The sequence below is a fragment of the Pleurodeles waltl genome, chromosome 10 (assembly GCF_031143425.1).
Source record: "Pleurodeles waltl isolate 20211129_DDA chromosome 10, aPleWal1.hap1.20221129, whole genome shotgun sequence".
Taxonomy (NCBI): Eukaryota; Metazoa; Chordata; class Amphibia; order Caudata; family Salamandridae; genus Pleurodeles; species Pleurodeles waltl.
Window position 1 is genome coordinate 1032101696 of NC_090449.1, and position 18796 is coordinate 1032120491.

Below are 18796 nucleotides of genomic sequence, written 5' to 3' on the forward strand. Positions count from 1 at the left end.
CACCCGCATATCAGGCCACTTAGCTAAATATTTACAATGTCCCTTGGTGCTGGGGGGGATTTTAACTGCGTGGCAGACCCTACCATGGACCGCTCACACCCCGCTGTGCGACTCCCCTTTGATGAGGGTGGAGTGACAATTCTCATCCTGGCAAACAAATTGGGGACTGATAGATGCCTGGCACCATATAAGGAATACTCGTATTTCTCTCACTTACATGAGCTCCATGTCAGACTGGATGTGTTTTTTTGTACGCCGGAGATCTTTTTGCTTATATCTAATGCTGAGTACTTGGCCCGCACTATTTCCGATCGTAACCCTCTCTTGCTGTCTCTGAGATAGGGCTTGCCTCCCCCCTCCCATCCCCACTTGGAGACTGAAGCCAGAATCATTAGAAGATGCATATTTTCAGGGAGAGTTGAAACAACATATCACCCAATTCTTCACGGCCAATGAGGCCTCGACTAGTAGTCCCTTGATTGAATGGGATGCTTTTAAGGTAGTATTGAGGGGGAGATGTATAGCGGGAGCAGTTGGGGTTCGCAGAACTCTTCCTAGGGCTAATGAGCTGGCAGAAGCTAAGCTGAGAGAGGCGGAAAAATTAGACCTGAAAATCCACTCATACAACACTCCATATTAGAGCTTAGAGCAATGGTTGCAAAATATGTAGAGCATCTCCGATGCTTGATTACAGAAATTACCTTACTAGGGCACACGGGGAAAGAGACAAGACGGGCCGGATGCTGGCGTGGGTGGTGTCGCAATCTCATAGGAACTCAACCATACTCAACATGATGTCAGAAGAAGGGGAGCGTATATACGACCAGGAACAAATTAATTCACACTTTATGACCTACTACGAACGACTATATACAAGTAATCTCCGATATGACAGAGACGCTACTGAGTGTTATTTATCCCAGATTCAACTTAAGTCAATACCGCCAGAAATCGTGGAGCAGCTGGGTGGGGCCATTACACAGCCAGAACTCAAGAAGGCCATTGGGGAATTAGCAAGGGGGAAGACACCAGGGACGGATGGCCTCCCTGTCGAATTCTACGCCACTTACATAGATTTGTTAGTACCGCGGTTGGAGATTCTGTATGGGACCGCGAAAGAGCAAGGTGTGTTACCGCCATCAGCACGGGAAGCGATAATAATACCCCCTCCTCTCAATGTTGAACCTTGATTATAAGATCCTCAGTAAGATTTTGGCCACTATACTTCTCCCATATATGACAACCTTAATACACCCAGATCAGGCGGGATTTGTCCCTGGGCAAAACACAGCGGATAACATTTGCAGATTGGTAGCAATCATGAGGGATCAGAATTCAGATAGTACAACATCCGGGGTTCTGGCAGTAGACACAGAAAAAGCCTTTGACAGTCTAGTATGGGATTTTCTCTATGCGGTGATGGCCTGGCTCAGACTGGGGCCCAAGTATATTGCTTGGGTAAGACTGTTGTACACCGAACCCACTGCCAGAGTATGTACTGGACGGGCAATATCCAGAAGCTACGCGGTTAGGTGGGGCACTAGACAGGGATGCCCTCTGTCGCCACTGCTTTTTGCGGTGGCAATGGAACCATTGGCGGCTGCAGCAAGGGGTGTTGGGGGGTCCCGGAATACTAGCAGGGGGTGAGAAACACCAGATAGCCATATATGCAGATAACCTACTGATCTTTTTGGAGGATGTACACAGGGATCTACCATGGGCACAGCAGATGCTTGCTTGGTTCGGCAGACACTCTGGATTAGGAGTGAACTGGGATAAAACCGGTTTGTTCCCTTTGAGGTCCTCAGTGGCGCCTCCGTTAGGGCTGGGAATGGTCAAGTGGGTTCCAAGCTGTCTTCCCTATTTGGGTGTTAAGATCTTTCACGACCCGCAAGATATTCTAGAGAGTAATGTGGGGGGTTCACTGAGGTCACTAAGGTCCAGTTTTGCTTTTTGGCAAACCTTACCTTTATCTGTAGCAGGAAGAATAGCGATTCTTAAAATGATAGTGTTACCACGTCTATTTTACCATTTTACTACACTACCGGTGTGGATTCCCAAGGCCATATTTAAAGAGCTTGAGTCAGTGGTCACTGCATTCCTATGGGGTGGCGGACAGAAGAGAGTGGCCTTGGTCAAACTGCAGAGACACCCCACAGACGGAGGGTTAGCGGTTCCGGATTTTGAAGGTTACTACTTGGCAGCACAGCTCCAGTGGTTGGCGCAACGGATTGCAAGTAGAGTAGAATCAGAGGCGAGAGTGCACCCCTCCAGAGGCTAAGATATTTGAGGTATTGTTGGGATGCTCGGGTGATGGGAGACAAGACTCCCAAGAATTTAAAATTTTGACTCAATGCTGGAAAGTTTCCTTCACAAAATTAAGATTAAAACCCCGTACACCCCGGAGCTTCCTCTGTTGTTCTTGCGGGCTTTGCCTCATTGGGGTGATTGGGGGGGGCAGCAGACTTGGGTAGAGGCAGGAATTCAGACGGTGGGAACATTGTTTAAAGAAGGGACACTGTTACCCTTTGATGCCCTCAGAGCAGAATTCGAGCTACAGAGAGGTCACTCTTACTGCATGGTGCTATTGCGGCCAGTATTTGCAGGCATTGGCGGGGAGGTATGAGGCAGCCTCCTACACAGGCAACCTGTACATACTTGGCGACATCCTCTGGTAAATATAAAGCAGTGTCAAACCTATACAGCAGGATTCAGGCTGACAAGACCCTACCCTTGACCCTACTTAAATCGTTATGGGAGGAGGACCTGGGGACTGACATCACTGATGGGGACTGGGGGCGCATCCTAGAGGGGATTCCCAAATCGACCCAAAATGCCAGATTTAAGCTTATTAACTTCTATGTATTGCATCGGGCATACCTTACCCCCGATCGGATCAATCGGTACTTTGGAACGGAAGGAGTAGGATGCCCGAGATGCGGATTGGCAGGAGCGGAATTTAAGCATATGTTCTGGGACTTCCCTGAGTTGGAGGTATTCTGGGTGACGGTGAGCAGGATCGTGGCTAAAACTATAGGATGGGAAATCCCCTGCACAATGGGCCATTGCCTCATTGGATGGTTCCCACATTCTACCAAGTACAAGGTTACTAATAAGTTTCAAGACCTGGCCTATGTATTGGCAAAAAGGGAAGTCGCAATGTCTTGGAAGAACCCAGTAGGTCCGAGAATACCCAAATGGACAAGAGAATTGACCAAATGGGCTGGTTGTGAAGGGAGTATTCTTCATAGGGAGGCAAAGAGAGGACTGAGACCACCAGAAGTGGCGCAGGGTTGGGAGATAGTGTTGGAAGCCCTTAGGGAGGAAAGCCAGGCAGTTCCTGGCCCTGATGGAGGGGCTGCTGGATAGGCAATTGAGCCACACTTGTGTCCCAACTACTGAGGGCTTTCGCTCACGACTGCAGATTCAGGAGGTATGGGTACGAAGAGTGAGTTCATTGTCCTCATATACATTGAGTGGAATCTCATACCCCAGACACGACACGTTTAGGTACACTGTTGCTACTACACTGTACTGATAGGCTCATAGGCTCACCTAAGGGTAGGAGGGGCTCTAGGGTGGGTTGAGGGGAGGGGTGGGGGGGAATTGTTTAGGTCTTCATTTTTCTTTGTTTTTTTTTTGAGGGAACAGAAGTATAAGGATCAGGATTGGCTTCAGGCATTAGATAACAAGATTATTTTGTATTGTACTGTATTATGTCTACCCACCAATGGTTGAATAAAACTACAATAAAATATGTTTAAAAATAAATAAATAGGTACTTGGGGTAGGGGAACATGCTGGTTTTCTATGCAGGGGACATTCCCGTCCCACCATTGTCTAAATTCCTTTATGAAACCTGATCAGTTCAATGCATCTGAAAAATCCAGTCCAGAACCACAGCATCCATTTAATCTACCCTCATCCACACCCATTTCCACAGCTCTATCACAACCTCTTCCATGCCTCCTTTTTCAAATTTAACAAGCCATTAGAGTCTCTCTGCAAAGCATTCCCACCCATATAACACCATCTCCCTTTCTGGACCTCCAAACAACTTGCTGAAACTATGATTACCTCTACCTTGTGTCAGCCATCATAGCCCCTCTGTCAAGCCTCAGAACCCATCCTATTCTTTCTGTCTCCCCCCCATCAACTAAAATCACCCACCACCTTCAGACATGCTCTCAATACCCCCTTCCTCTGATGTCCATCAAAATCCATCAGCTCACCTCAACAAGCATCATCCATAAAACATCTCACAATTCTCTGACCCCTCAAACCACACTGGTTGACCTATTCCAGGACCCTCACAACTGGCTCTCAGATCATGTGTGTCTGGTTGTAGCCCTTTCCCACTGCCACTGGAACTTTGATCTCCTATTGTAGGAAATTGGGTATTAGTTGTTTGGCCTGCACAAGAATTAGGTCCACAATTTCTCCATAGTGGTAACCAAGCATCTTATTGTAGATTTTGACTCTCACAGGGTAGCGAAGAAGAGCAGTCCAAGGCCTACACAGGTAAAAGTACAATTACTGCACACACAATACTAAATAGTATGCATTAGTTTACAAATCAGTACATTAGGCAGATGGAAAATACCATAGATAGCATTGTGTAGTCAATGTTGACCCCCTAAAGATCATACAAACTTCTAAGGTAAGTTTATTGGCTTGGTCAAAGGTTCAAGAGCAACAACCACATGTTAAAGAAATCATAATTTTCTATGTAAATACGGTCATCAATAATAATCACATGTAAATGCACTTAATAATGCAACTAAAGCACATGCACTTTTATCAGTAATCATGGTCAAAATTATCATATCAATAAAACATTCTTGAGGTCTTATTCTATTCTTGAGGCCTCCCAGCACTGCCACAGACACTGTGGATGTTCAGAATAGAGCTGGCGGGGAAATTCAGATGCAAGACAGCCAGGTCCTCTGAGCCTTGCAGAAAGGAAGCTCGTGCTTGAGAAGACGCAATTCCATGGGTAGAATGTTCCAGAGTCTGGGAGCCAGAAGAAAAGCAGATAGGCCACCCTAACGGGACCTACGAATCCTGGGCACCTTAAGGAGATAGGCAGACGAAGATCGAAAGGCTCTTACAGGAAGATATGGGGAGGCTAAGGATCATAACAAAGAGGGGCCCTTATTGTTGATTGCCCTATGAAAGATGCAGAGGGACTTAAATTGCACTCAGCGTTCCACAGGAAGGTCTCTCAGAGGCTTGTAGGCAAATTATGTTTAAGAATGTTCATCAGGGGACATGTAGCAGCATTCTGCATGGTCTGGAGCCTCCTGACAACATAACAGGGTGAGCCTAAAATAAGTAATTCCATAGGATAGGCAGGATAGCACAAGGGCCTGAACGATCACTCTTCTGGCTGTGAAGAGAAGGAGGTAAAAAAATCTTTCTGCAGCAATCTCAGCATGCCAAAGCAGCTGTTGGTGAGTTTTTTGGCTTGAAGATGCATATTAAGACCAGAATCGTGGGCAGTTTACTCAGACCATCTGGGAGGGGACGCAGAACGGGATTGCTGAAATTGTTGCCCAACACCATAAGTTCTGTTTTTTGTCTTTATTGAATTATAATTACAACCAGCCATCCAGATAGCTATTTCCTGAGAACAGGGAGTCAAAGATAAATAGCCAGAGCTTAAGTCAGGGGAGATTAACAATAACCTATGCAATCAAACTATATCAGTAAGGGGACATAAATAGAGGTTGAACAAAGTAATGCTCAAAGAAGAGTCCTGGGGCACTCCACCACAGAGCGGAAGGCTGGCTGAGAGACAGGACTGATCCTGGACCAGAAAGGAGTAATTCTGCAAGAAAGAGAAAAGCCAATCCAGTGCTCTGCCCTGAATACCAACTTTAGAGATTCTCTGCAGGAGAGTAAGATGGCCCACAGTATCCAATGCTGCACTGAGGTCTAGCAGAAAAATGGCTGCAGATCCTCCTCAATCCAAGAGGTGGCTGAGTTTGTCAACCACTGCCAAAAGCACTGTTTCAATGCTATGTAGCGGGTAAAAGCCCATACGAGTGGGGTGAAGGAGTTCCTTTGATTCAAGGCAACTCCAGGTAACTGGGAGATTGGCTTATAGTTGCTCAGATTAGGAGGGTCTGAGATGGGTTTCTTTAAAAGTGACTTAACAATTGGAGCCTGCAAAACAAGGAGAGATTGAGTAGATCTTTAAATACTGTGGCAATGACATCAGACCCTTGACAAAGGATGTGGAAAGGAGCAGGATCCGGGGCGAGCCTGATTTTACAGTATTTAAGAGATCCTTGACCATGCACACAATGAGATGTGGAAAAGCAAAGAGAGAACACTCTTGTGGGTCCCGAAGAGGATCACTGGGTGAAAGTCAACCGAATCTGAGGTGTTTGAGAAGGTGGAGTAAATGTCCATGATTTTTTTCTGAACGAAATATGCCAATTCGTCGGATGAGTTGGTGATTTTAGTGGAGTGAAAGGCAGCTTAAGACACTTTGATTTCCACATGGTAAAGCCTGATAAAGCTTCTATATTCTGCTTTACTGATTGCATCATCATCAGTTTTTCGCCATCTTCTTTCTAGGAGCTTGCATTCTTTCTTCTGGGTCATTAAATGTGAACCAAGGAGATTTATGGGTAGGCTGAGTGTTTATTTTCCACCTTGGAGAACCACATCCAATGAGTTGGTCAGCCACTCATTAAACTAGCGGGTGGCTAAACCAAGGGTATCCTAGGGATTGGGTTTAGAGGTTTCCAGGGCCTCCAGCCAGTTCCCCAGATTGGGTTTGGACCAGGGTGGGACCAATCGTTTGGGCAAGGGGGACGGAAGGGGAAGACATGGGTAGTGTAAAAGAAATAAGGAAATGATCTAACCCAGTTAGACAAGGTCAATTGTATGTCCCATATGGTGAGTCGGGCCTTCTTATAGCTGAAACAGCTGTAGGGAGGCCATGTCATGGAGTAACGTTTTGCAGGCATTGTCATTCGAGTCACCAATGTGGAGATTAAAATCTCTGAGTAGAATTAAATTAGGCTTGGCCACAGCTAACCTGACAATTACCTCTGGGAGAACTTGAAAAAATTGAGTAGAGGGGCCTGAATTTAACACTGTTAAAGAGAAAGCCAAGCTCTAACAGTTTGGAATGATGGATGACAATGATTAAACAATTCCCTATAGACAATTGCGATCCCACTCCCTGTTTTACCCTAGCTATCAAGCATTAAGATGCGGTAGCCTGGAGGAAGGGCTTGAGCAGGATTGGTCACGGAGTCCTTTGACAGCCACATCTCGGTTAAAAACAGGTGCTTCAGACTGGAGTTGAGTAAAAGGCTAAATAGATCAAGCTTATGCACAGCCAGGGAATGACAACTGGGTAGATAGAAGCGACAGTCTACAGGGAAGAATGTAAGGGAGGCCTGAGGCTGAGTCTGGCCAGGGTGCACTAACCAACCTTGGATGTTACAAGGCCATGGCGGAAGGCTAAGGTCGGTGGCATGCAAACAAGAATCTGAAGGTATTGTGAGTTATGTGCATTTTAAAATGATCATAACGTGTATGTGTCCTTTTATTAAATACTTTCCAATCATGAAAGTACAACCATAAACACTGCCCCTAGAGAGCATGACTTTCTGAACACAAAAAATGCAACCATAGATTCAGCCCCTAGAGGGTGCTGCATTACATGAATGTTCTTTATACACCTTCAGATCACATTAGATGTAGCAACAAAACAAGCCCTTAGAGAGCCCTACATTCCCATAATCTCCAGCTGTGGGAGTGCTTTAAAAATTGACTGAAAAATCCCAGAATCAAGGATTCCTTGATCCCACAAACGTGCGGTTAGTTGTCCAAACAGTCCTCCTACGGGGCTTAGGTCACTCCTATGGCCCCCCACAACATCTGCTGATTTGTTGGTGGTGACCTTGTCTCTGGAGGCCACCACAAAACAAGAAATATAGGCACATAAGAAAGCCCCACCAGGCATTATAGGGTGCTCCAGCTAGGAGCAGTGAATATTATAACAGCAGGTCTACTCACGTCAGTTTCCTTTCATTTTTCCTTTTTTTTATCATGGGAGGTACCTGGTCCCACCAGAGCATCCTGGCATGCCACCCTTGGCTGCCCCACTGGCTCCCGCGCAGTAAATACTTCTGCACATGCCACCACAGGACCCAGCAGCTTCTCCTTCCCTGTCCGCTCCAGGGGCAAGGACCTCTTCACTGGTGGTGGCGTCTCTCTCTCCCCCAACACAGGGAGCAAGACAGGCGCACCACTACTCGGAAGTGGGGTGCGGTGGTGCTACCCCAACATTCCTTTTGGGGTCTGGAATGGGATACTGGATCCTTTATTTGCATACACAGCCTGGGGGATGGGGTCCCTGGGCCATTTGAGAGTCTGGGGCCCCATGTATGCCCCTTCCTGAAAAATTTAAGTTCAACCTTCATGCACCAACCCCATGCCCTGGCCAACCCCAGGGGAAGATTCAGGAAAGGCGGCTGAGCCCCATTGGCTCTTCTAGATGTCAATGGGGGTCAAAGGTCTCCAATCTTCAAAATTCCATGACCAGGGCCGCATTGGACCAATCTGGGTGATCTTGGGCTCATGTTACTCCTGGTGGAGCCACTAGGAGCAGTTTCAGCAAACCTCCTCACCTGAACAGTGGTTTAATCCATAGGGATATTGTTCTTCTTTCTCCCTGTTCTAGGCTTCTTCCTTGTGTTTGGGCTTTCCCCCAACTGGTCCTCACGGGGTATAAGGGGAGAACCACTAGTCCTGGGGTCAACTGGGGCCTTGGTCCTTCTTTAGGGGCATCAAGTGTTTCCTCCTTCCAGTTGTTCATGGCTGTCACAGTCTCAGGGTCCAGCAGCAAAGAACACAAAACACACCAACAAAGAGAGCGTCTCCCCTTTTGCAAGAGTTTTTAAAGGGGAGTGAAAGGCTAAATCCCATTTTGATATGCCACTAGACTTAGAAGTCAAAGGAAAGCAAAACTGCAGTCTAAGACAGTTTTTCCCCTGTGCGTACAAAGTGTCACCACAGGCAAAACAGTACATCACACTGACTTTTCCTATTAGTGTACACTAACATTATAAGGATTAGTGTTAGAAATTAGGTTTCTTGTTGGCAGAGGAATGTACCCTGTCCAAGATGGAACCACAATCCTAGTCAGGATAAGTCAGATACACACCATATATTAACCTATGCTCACCTTCTTATTGCTTGGCACACAGCAGGCAGGCTTCACTTAAGAGACACTGTCTACAGTATTTCTGCAACATTTCAAACTGCAAAACAGTGAAAACTCAACAAAAAGACACCAAACCTGGCTAGAACAATGAAGCTTAATTCTATGAGTAAAACAACACCAAAACGACAAAAAATGGATAAGTAGAAGTCTAGATATGAATTTTAAAAAATGCAATATGGTGCTTAAAAGCATAAAAACACCAACCATGGCTATCTGGTCATGTTAGACTAAGTGAAATCCAAACGTTTAAGCCAACCACAAAGGAGCCTGTGTTGGACATAGTCCCAGTCAAGTCCTTCTGAACTTCTATCTTCTCAGAGTTGAGCTAAGAGTCCCATTTGTGGGGGAAGAAGTTCCCCAGAAGCAAGGAGTGTCACTGGCCGTGGTCCGTGGGCACGAAGAGTCGGCCAAGCATCGCAGATGGGTAGATGGGAGCGCCGATCCTTACTGTGTGAAGAGACGAACTTGGGGCAGCTCGCGCTGATTCTTCATCTGAGTGGCTGGGTTCCAGTGTGAGCAAGCCCATTCACTATCCAGAAGAGCCCAAAAGCTCAAAAGCTTGATTTCAGAAACCACAAAACCACTTTCAAGAGCCCAGGACTGGAGGGGAGCCTCTTATGGGTCAGGAGCTGGTCGAAGATGGGTTCAGAAGGTGTAGCAGATGGGTTGGAAGTATTTTGTGTCCCTGAGACTTCAGAAGAACAGAAGGCAAGCCAGCAAGTCCTTGGCGTCACTCTGGTACTGGGTTGAAGAGATTCAGGTCCAATCCTTCTCACTACCAGGCAAAGAGGGCAGCAGACAGCAGATCAGTCCAGCAGAGCAGGAGTCCAGCAGAGTGACAGTCCTTTCAGCAGCACAGCAGTCCTTCTTCCTGGAAGATTACCTACAGGTCCAGAAGTGAATTGAGTTGGTGGTGTCTGAGGCCCAGTTCTTACACCAAGTGGTGCCTTTGAAGTGGGGGAGACTTCAAAGAGAGGCATTTGAAGTGCATAGAGTCCCTTCCCCTCCTGGCTCCAGAATCACTATAGGGGGCCATGCAGCCATTTCTGGGGGATCAGGACACAGGCTATTCAGATGTACATGCCAGCTCCTCCCTCCCATCCTGCCTAGGATGGGTCATCAGGATGTGGATGGCCCATCAGTCACACTTAAGCTCCCTTTAAGTGCGGCTACCTGGTGGGAATGTACAAGAGCCCAGCTGACACCACCCAGATGTGTATTTAGAGACAGGCAGAAGGCACCAGTTTGTTAAAGTAAGAAAATGCCAGCTTTCTAAAAGTAGCATTTTCGAAATTACAATTTATTTCTGACTTCACCATAAGTTGTGATATTAAATTGTGACTCCAAAGACAACAAACTTGTGAGTCCCATCTCTTCTCACTTGGAAATTACACTTACAAGATATAATAAGGCAATCCCAGTGGTATCCTCTAGGAGAGACAGGTCTTGCAGCAGTGAAAAACACTACTAAGACATGTAAAACGTAAAAGTGTATTTCCTACTTTTAAATAAACTGCACCCTGCCCTTGGACTATCCACGGCCTACCTTAGCGGTGACCTTTAATGTATTAAAAAGGAAGGTTTGGGCCCGGCAAGAGGGTTAACTTGCCAGGTCGACATGACCGTGTAAAACTGCACAAACAGGCTCTGCAATGGCAAGCCTGAGTCATGTTTAAAGGGCAACTGAAGTGGGTTGCTCAATCAGTGCTGCAGACCCACCAGTAACATTTCAAGTTCACATAGCTTTATTCGGTTACTTTCAACCATAAAAGCAAACAACCAACAATTAAATAAAAAGAAAAAGTTAAAAAAGAGAGATGAATAAAATAGAATAACATATGTTCAGCCTTAAAACACATAAAATTACTTTCCAAAATGCACCTAACCCCCTAGTATCTATCATTTAAATTAAACATGGGGTTTTATTTCAGTCTTAGGTGCATAGTTAAAATTAGCAACTAAAACACTTTTCCTTATTTTTTTTTCTTTTAAAATTTGTACCTCATCATCATTTTTTCCCCAGGGAACTAATACGTATATGCCAAGCAGCTACAATATACTTGCTAACCGCACAAGATAGAAAGAGGGAAGTATCCCTCATCATGATCCTTAAGGCAGCCATACAGTGTCTTATCCCCATATTTCTACACACAGGTCGTAACCACTTCCGTCGCGCAATCATATATGCAGGGCATATAAACATAAAATGTACAATGGATTCTGAAGAGGGATTACAACTAGGACAAGGATCAGATCTTGTAATCAAACTCCGTGTACTACCATAAGATTTAAGAGGCAGACAACCATATCTGAACTGAATGTATAAACTCTTACTTAGTGGGTCAAGAATTGTATCCATAAATGGTTCCAGATGCGGATACCATTTGAAATCAAAAAATTGTGACGTCAATCTGCCGTGTGTTGAGCACAGCAGGTAGTTTTCCCTGACATATATCCAGTAAACAGTTTTCAAATGGTTCTTCTGATCCTTCCTTATACTTTCTGGATGGCTCCAAAACTCGCTAAGACCCAATCTATAAAACCATTTTGAGATGTGATTAAACCAAGGAATGGTAAGAACATTTGGTCTATCTAAAATGTCTTGAATAGACTCCTTATATGTGGATAGCTCAGGGGTAGTCCATACACGGACCCAGAAAAGCAATGGTCGTAGGGCAATTACATCTGAGATGCATGAAAGGCCGAGGTCCCAGAACATTGGCAGCAGTGGGGTATTACGAGGACAAGCCAAAGTTGACCTTACAAAGTTGTTTTCCCCCACTGCCAACTTACCAGTGTTCGAGGACCCCCAGATTTCTGCCCCATAGACCGCAGCACTCTGTGCCTTAGCTTGGTAAATTTTAATGGTTGGAGTAATCACTCTCTCAGAGGTAGACTTGTGGAAGCGTAGAATAGCCCCAGATCTCTGGGCCAAAAGAGCTAAACTTTTATAAATTTGGGCCCCCCAATGCAGATTGTTGCTAATTCTCACCCCCAAATAATCTATGGAGCTTACCATGCCTAGGGGGGTTCCATTATAGAAAATTGAATATCTCTTAGTGGGACCACAGCCCAGGGTCATAAGTTTAGTTTTGCTGTGTTTAAGTTCAAGTCCATAGTCACCACAAAACGAACTAAACGTATCCACAAATACCTGGAGACCCATAGGAGTTCTGGAGATCAGGAGGGAATCGTCAGCAAATAGCAAAATTTGAATTTTGTGGTTATTCAAGGATGGAGCATCATTTTGGCAGTTGGTAACGACTTGCACCACCTCGTTAATAAACAATGTGAAAAGAGTTGGGGCAAGAACACAACCCTGGCGCACTCCTCTCCTAATATCTATTTTGTCGGTGAGTTCCCCCCGATTGCCCCATCTAACTTGTGCAAATGTTTTTTCATGTGACCTTTGAATTAAATGCGCTACGTTTCCTGGGATACCGATTTTGTTTAATACTCCCCATAGTTTCTCTCTTGGGACAAAGTCGAACGCAGATCTTAGATCTACAAAAGCAACATAGAGTTTTTGCTTAGATAGGGTGACATACTTCCAAAATAGTAATGACAGCCTGAGGACTTTGTCCATGGTGTTAGTTTTAGGCCGAAAGCCGGCCTGTAAGGGGGATAAAATTTTATTATCCTGAATCCAATCAGTAAGCCTATCTAAGACTTGCTTAGCAAACGTCTTCTGAAGGATATCGATAAGGCTGATTGTTCGATAATTTGCAGGTGCACCTACATCACCCTTTTTGTGAATCAGAATTATTTCTGCACCACGCCAAGAATCTGGAATAGGGCTACCAGCTGCTATGGCATTAGACAATAAGTTAATGTACCATGCCCATATCTTTGGTTCTGATTTAAACAGGTCCCCTGGAATCTTATCTGGACCAGGAGCTTTAGCTGGCCTCAGAGAATTAATTGCAGCTGTTGTTTCGGCTAAGGTAAAAACAATGCTCTCAGTTGAAGTCTTGGTAACAGCCCAACACTCATCATATCCAGGGACCTCCAGTGCTTGCGGTGCAGGCAGAGCATAAATTCCGGAAAAATAGGACACCCATCTTTCAGGCTGAATATACATGCCAATGTCATCATTACCCCTTTTCGAGCTGGAGGTCAACAGCCGCCAAAAGGAACTATCATCTTGATGTTTAACTGCTTCAAGCAGCTTCTGCCATATCTCATTATCCCAGTCTTTTTTTGCTTGTCTCAGGGCATTAGCATACCTACATCGGGCCTCTTTAATAGCCTCTTGGGTAGAGTTTTTTACAGCCTCGTTTAAATTAGATCTTGCTCGCACACAATCCTGATTGTACCAGTCCCTACGAGGGATGTCAGTAGGTCTCGGTTTAGAAGGGATTTCCCTATAGAAGATACCCTGTAGGGAATCCACCAGTTTGTTGTGGATAGCCATAATAGGAATATCAGAGGCTTCTTGTTCCTCGTAATCTGCAAAAAGTTTTAAAAATGATGAATATATTTCCCTAATCAAGTACGGGTTGGATTCAACCTTCGGCCAACAGACCCTAGAACGTCTATGATTCAAGTAAGGGAGTGGGATGTTAGTAATCATTGTGTGCTGGACTCTTAAAAATGCATGGTTGGTCAGTACAAGGCACAAGGGGTTATGATCACTGTCCAGGCGAGGTAATATTTCCATGTCCAATGAACTTGACCATAGCCTAATGTCCACCAGAATATAATCAATGGTACTAAAGGAAAGCCCTCGCTTGAAAGTAATAGCTCGCTCAGGATCTGATTTAGTGCGGCCATTACATTCTCTCAAACCATAATTCAGACAAAGGGAAGACAACTGAGATGCAACACGGGAAACAGGCAGAGACGCCATTTCCTTAGATTGTGGAAAAACCCCAATATTCGTCCTCCTCAGTAGTCAGATTGCTGATGGTATTGTCCAACACAAAAGAGCAATTAAGTCACCAGCTATAATCAGAAAATCTGAAGAGTCCAAAAGCTCTATATAATCCGTCAGCTGGGTGAGAACAATTGATTCCGACCCACGGGGAACGGATCTTGCATAAGTATTCAATACTATCATCCTAAATCCAGGTCGGATTGTAAGTTGCACACCCATCAGATCGTAGGAATTAAACTTTATCATAGAGTGGTCACATTCTAGCTTGTTGTTCAATAAAATCATTAACCCTCCTATCTGTCTTCCAAAGCCACCAGAGGCAGGTTGGGCAGCAGAAAAATAGGTTGTAAAGCCTTGAATGGATATCTGTTCTGCAGTCCAAGTTTCCTGAAAAAGACAGATATCTTGTTTATTAACAAGGCTTACCCATTCCGGGTCATCCAACTTTAACTTAATTCCTGCAACGTTCCAAGATATAATATTGATTTTGGGAGGCGTAGATATTGACTTAGTTCTCAATAAAGAGGCAGTAGATGGAGTCCCTGTAAATTGACACTCATCGTTTACTGTTTTAGGAAGTACTATGCAGGGGGCAATCAGTCAGTCCAGTTCAGGAAGTAAGGGGGAAGGGTTCTCAGATTTAGATGTTAAAGAGTTGTCTGGAGAAGGAATAACCCCAGCTACAATAGTTCCAGATGTGCAACATCCTCTACATAACGGGGCCCCAGGCGGCTGACTACTAAGTCTAAGGTTCAATTCCCTACCTGAACTTAATGTACCTGTCCGTATGTCGAAGGCCAGGAGATCATTGACTAGAGCCACCAGTAACATTTAATTTACTGACCCTGGGTACATGTTTTGCACTTTACTAGTGATTTGTAGGTAAATTAAAAATGAAAACTGTGAGCACGCCAATGCTACTGTGTTTTAGGCAGAGAGGACATGGACTCTAGTACTGGTTAGCTGTGGTAAAGTGCCCAGAGTCCTAAAGCCAGCAAAACAGGAGGTCAGAAGGCAAAAAAGTTAGGGGAAACCATGCCAATGATGGAGGGTCTAACACCTACCCTAAGTCTCCCCTCTGCGACAGGCTACCCATGCACACTTACTGGGCTGGGCAAGCAAAAAGTCTAACACACACACAGCTCTCACATATGTGCGCTTGCACTGCTGTTCATGTGCAACCAGCCAAATGCCCCCTTACTCTTGCTGTGAAAAAGCGGTCTCATCTTAGAAGGCAGACACTGGTGGTAAACACACACAGTCCATTTGTCATGTGATTGCCATGGATGAGACACATGACAGTAATGAGACTCACACACTGTAAAAAGCTCAAAAATGAGTGATCCAAAAAGCAAAACAAATCCAGGCAGAACAGAATGGGCGGAACCCAATAGCAATACCTATGATGATCATAAGTTTTAAAAAAACCTCTCTCTACTGAAACTCACAACCCCACTATCATCACTCAGTGTCCCCACATTCTCTCTGACCACTTACACTAACCCTCACAGCCTACAGGCCAGCAGCACTTGCTCTAGGGATCCCCTTGGTGGTCTGTAGCCCGTCAGGTACTCAGGATGCTCCAGGCTGTGCAAAACACACCTCATTTGTTGTAGCATAGTTATGAGAAATTACTGTCAAATTGCTTGAAATTACTCATAGTTATGCAAAATGCCTCTCACACTCAAAGAATTACCCACGGTCAGTTTGGGGAATAATTCAACTGAAAAATATAATTGCTTTCCAGTTTCTAGCGTTCAAAGCACTGCTGCTAATGTTTGGATTTGTGGTTTTGCACTCAAAAACTACTCGTGCAGTCTGCTCGGGTACAGGATCTTTCTGAAATGCCACTTACCTTCATAACCTACCCAAAAGGTAAATCTAGCGTTAACAGTTTCCCCCGAAATTATGTGATGTGCCATAATGTCGTAATCTCTGTAAATGTGTGCAAATGTAATTACACAAAATAACCAAAATTACGCCAATTACGCCAGTGTAACTAAAACTTTTCCCAAGCCTACTCCAGCCCCTTCCCTTTGTAATTCCTAAAAGCTTATCTGACTTGTCTGTCTCTATTAGATTTTACAACCCTCTGCTGTTCCTTCGATATTTTCAGAACTTTCTTCATGTACTTAGTTCAGTTCTGCCAGCCTCACCCCTATTTACGCGAATGCTACTCTTTGCTAATGCTGTTTACACTGCTGTTGATGAAGAGCACATCCAGCCCTTTCTGACACCATCACAACATTTTAGCCAGCCCTGAAACTTTCTGGGTCTTTCTTTTTTTTCTAGCACTCAGGCCAGTATTTATACTTTTTAGCGCCGCATTTGCATCATTGTTTGACGCAAAAGCAGCGCAAACTTACAAAATACAATTATATTTTGTAAGTTTGCGCCACTTTTGCGTCAAAAAATTACGCAAATGCTGCACTAAAAAAGTATAAATATGGACCTCAGTCTCTACACCAGCACTTAGTCCACCTCCCCCATCTTCACTTTTTAGTGCTAACTCTTCTGACCTTCTGATTCCCTCAGATGACTCTCTTAAACTATCTTTTTGGACCATTTTTAGCTGCCCACATAGAGCCACTTGGCATTGTTCCTATTCTGGATGCTGTTATTCAGACTCCCCTCCAACACACATCGCTCATTAAATTGCACTGTTACCCTCATGTACACACTTTCCCAGCTTTCACTACCCAATGTTCCCATGATCCCAGCATTACTGTCCCTCAAGAATCGTTCAACCTCTGCCAGTCCTCCTAAACCAATCTTCACAATGCCACCTTGCCCCGCACTGATCATATAACCCTTGTTATGGCTCTCACGCGCTCTCTTTTGTATTCAGAATACCTTATTGGCTTTCTGAATGTTCTAAGGTCTAAGAAGCCTTCTGGGCCTCAGAAGCTATCTGTCAACTTTAAACAAATTCTGCATGCTCTCTGCTGGCCTCACGGCCCTTCCGACCCTTTCATCAGTCTTAACACTCTACCATCCATCTTCAAATTCCTCTGCAAGCCAAGAGTTATGCAGGCTACTCTGCCAGTCTTGGCACTCAGAGCCACTTGCTGGCATTCAAACACTTCTGATGGATACGTACCTCCACCACCATTCAACTTGACCTCAGAATATCGCAGACCACACACCTGGTGCTAAAGCTACCACTGCTGACCTCAATCTTTAATGCTAACACAGCTGGCAAGTAGATATCTTTGTTATTCAGAGTCCTAATGTAGCCATCTGCAGCTTCCCTGACTCACTCTTTTGCTTGTCAAAGTCTTATTCTGATCTTTAGCTCCCCTTAGCTGGTGGCCACGACCCTTTGAACCCCTTTGTAAGTCTTTGAATATTTTTGCTGATTTTCAACTTCTGAGTTTCTCAAACACTTTTTGCCATCCTTTACAAACCACAATCCTTTTACCCATCTGCCTTCAGTTCTGTCTGCCAAGTTTCAGTCCCTCTGCCCTGAACCACCCTTGAATTGCTGTCCCAGCATCAGGCAGATTCTGCTGTCACACAAAGCTCAGAGTGTAGCAGTCCTGGCTTTTTTATCTACTTTGCATGCTGCGATTTGTTCAGTCTACATTTTCCATCAATACTTTACGTGGGCTGGAAAGGTATACTGTATCCAAGGTTTGACACCTTAAGAAGAATGACTAAGATCCATTTACAAGAGGAATATTCTAAAATATATGGCAGAGAGTCACTCGTATTTCCTCATCCTCCTGGTCTTCTTCCTTCTCTTCCTTTCCTTCTATGTCTCCTGGTCTTGGTCCTAGCCATGGTTACTCTAGTACTGCTTTCCTGAATCTGGTGCTCCTGGCTCTAGTCCTTTGTGTCCCTGGTCTTCCTTTTCTGCTCCTTCCTGATACTCTGTGGTTCATGTCCTTCCTGGTTGTGTTTCTCTTTGTCCTAGTTATTCTGATCATCCACATCCTGGAACTGCTGATATACTCACTATGCCTCCATATGGCCCTTTGTGCACTGATCTTACTGGGTCTGTCACTCATAGCCCTCCTGTTCTGGGCCATCCTGACCCTCTTGGCCCTGTTGCCTGTCCTCCTGGTCCACCTGGTACTATGTCCAGAGATACTTGTTCTCCTTATTGGGCCCTTTGGGCCAGGTCATCTTGGTCCTGGACGGGTCCCCTTGATCTTCCTGGCTATAGTTTTCTTGGTCATCCTGATCGTTCTCACCCTGATGCCACCTGTCCTAATCCTCCTGCTTCAGTTGGTATCCCAGGTCATGGTCTTCTTGGTTATAAGCCTCCTAGGCCTGTTCCTGCTTATTCTGTTCCATCTAGTTCATCTAATCTTCCCCACTATTGCCCATGGTCCTAATGGCCCTAGTCCACTTGCTCCTGATGCCCACAGTCCTCATGGACCTCCTCCATCTGATCAATTTACTCTTGGCCCTGGTCCTCCAAATCTACCTCATCCTTGTTGTCCGGCTTGAGGCCTAACTCATTATCTTAGTCCTGATTCCCCCTGTTCTGGTCATCCCGTTCCATTTCTCATGCATCCTGGTCATAACCACCCATCTTGTGGCCAGATGCATTAAACATTTTAATAGTCACAAATGTTTCAAGTTGCTATTTGCAACCGTTAAAATGTTTTTGCTCATGTACAAATTCCCTTTCACAGATTGTGGGTGGATGCTGAATCTGGAAG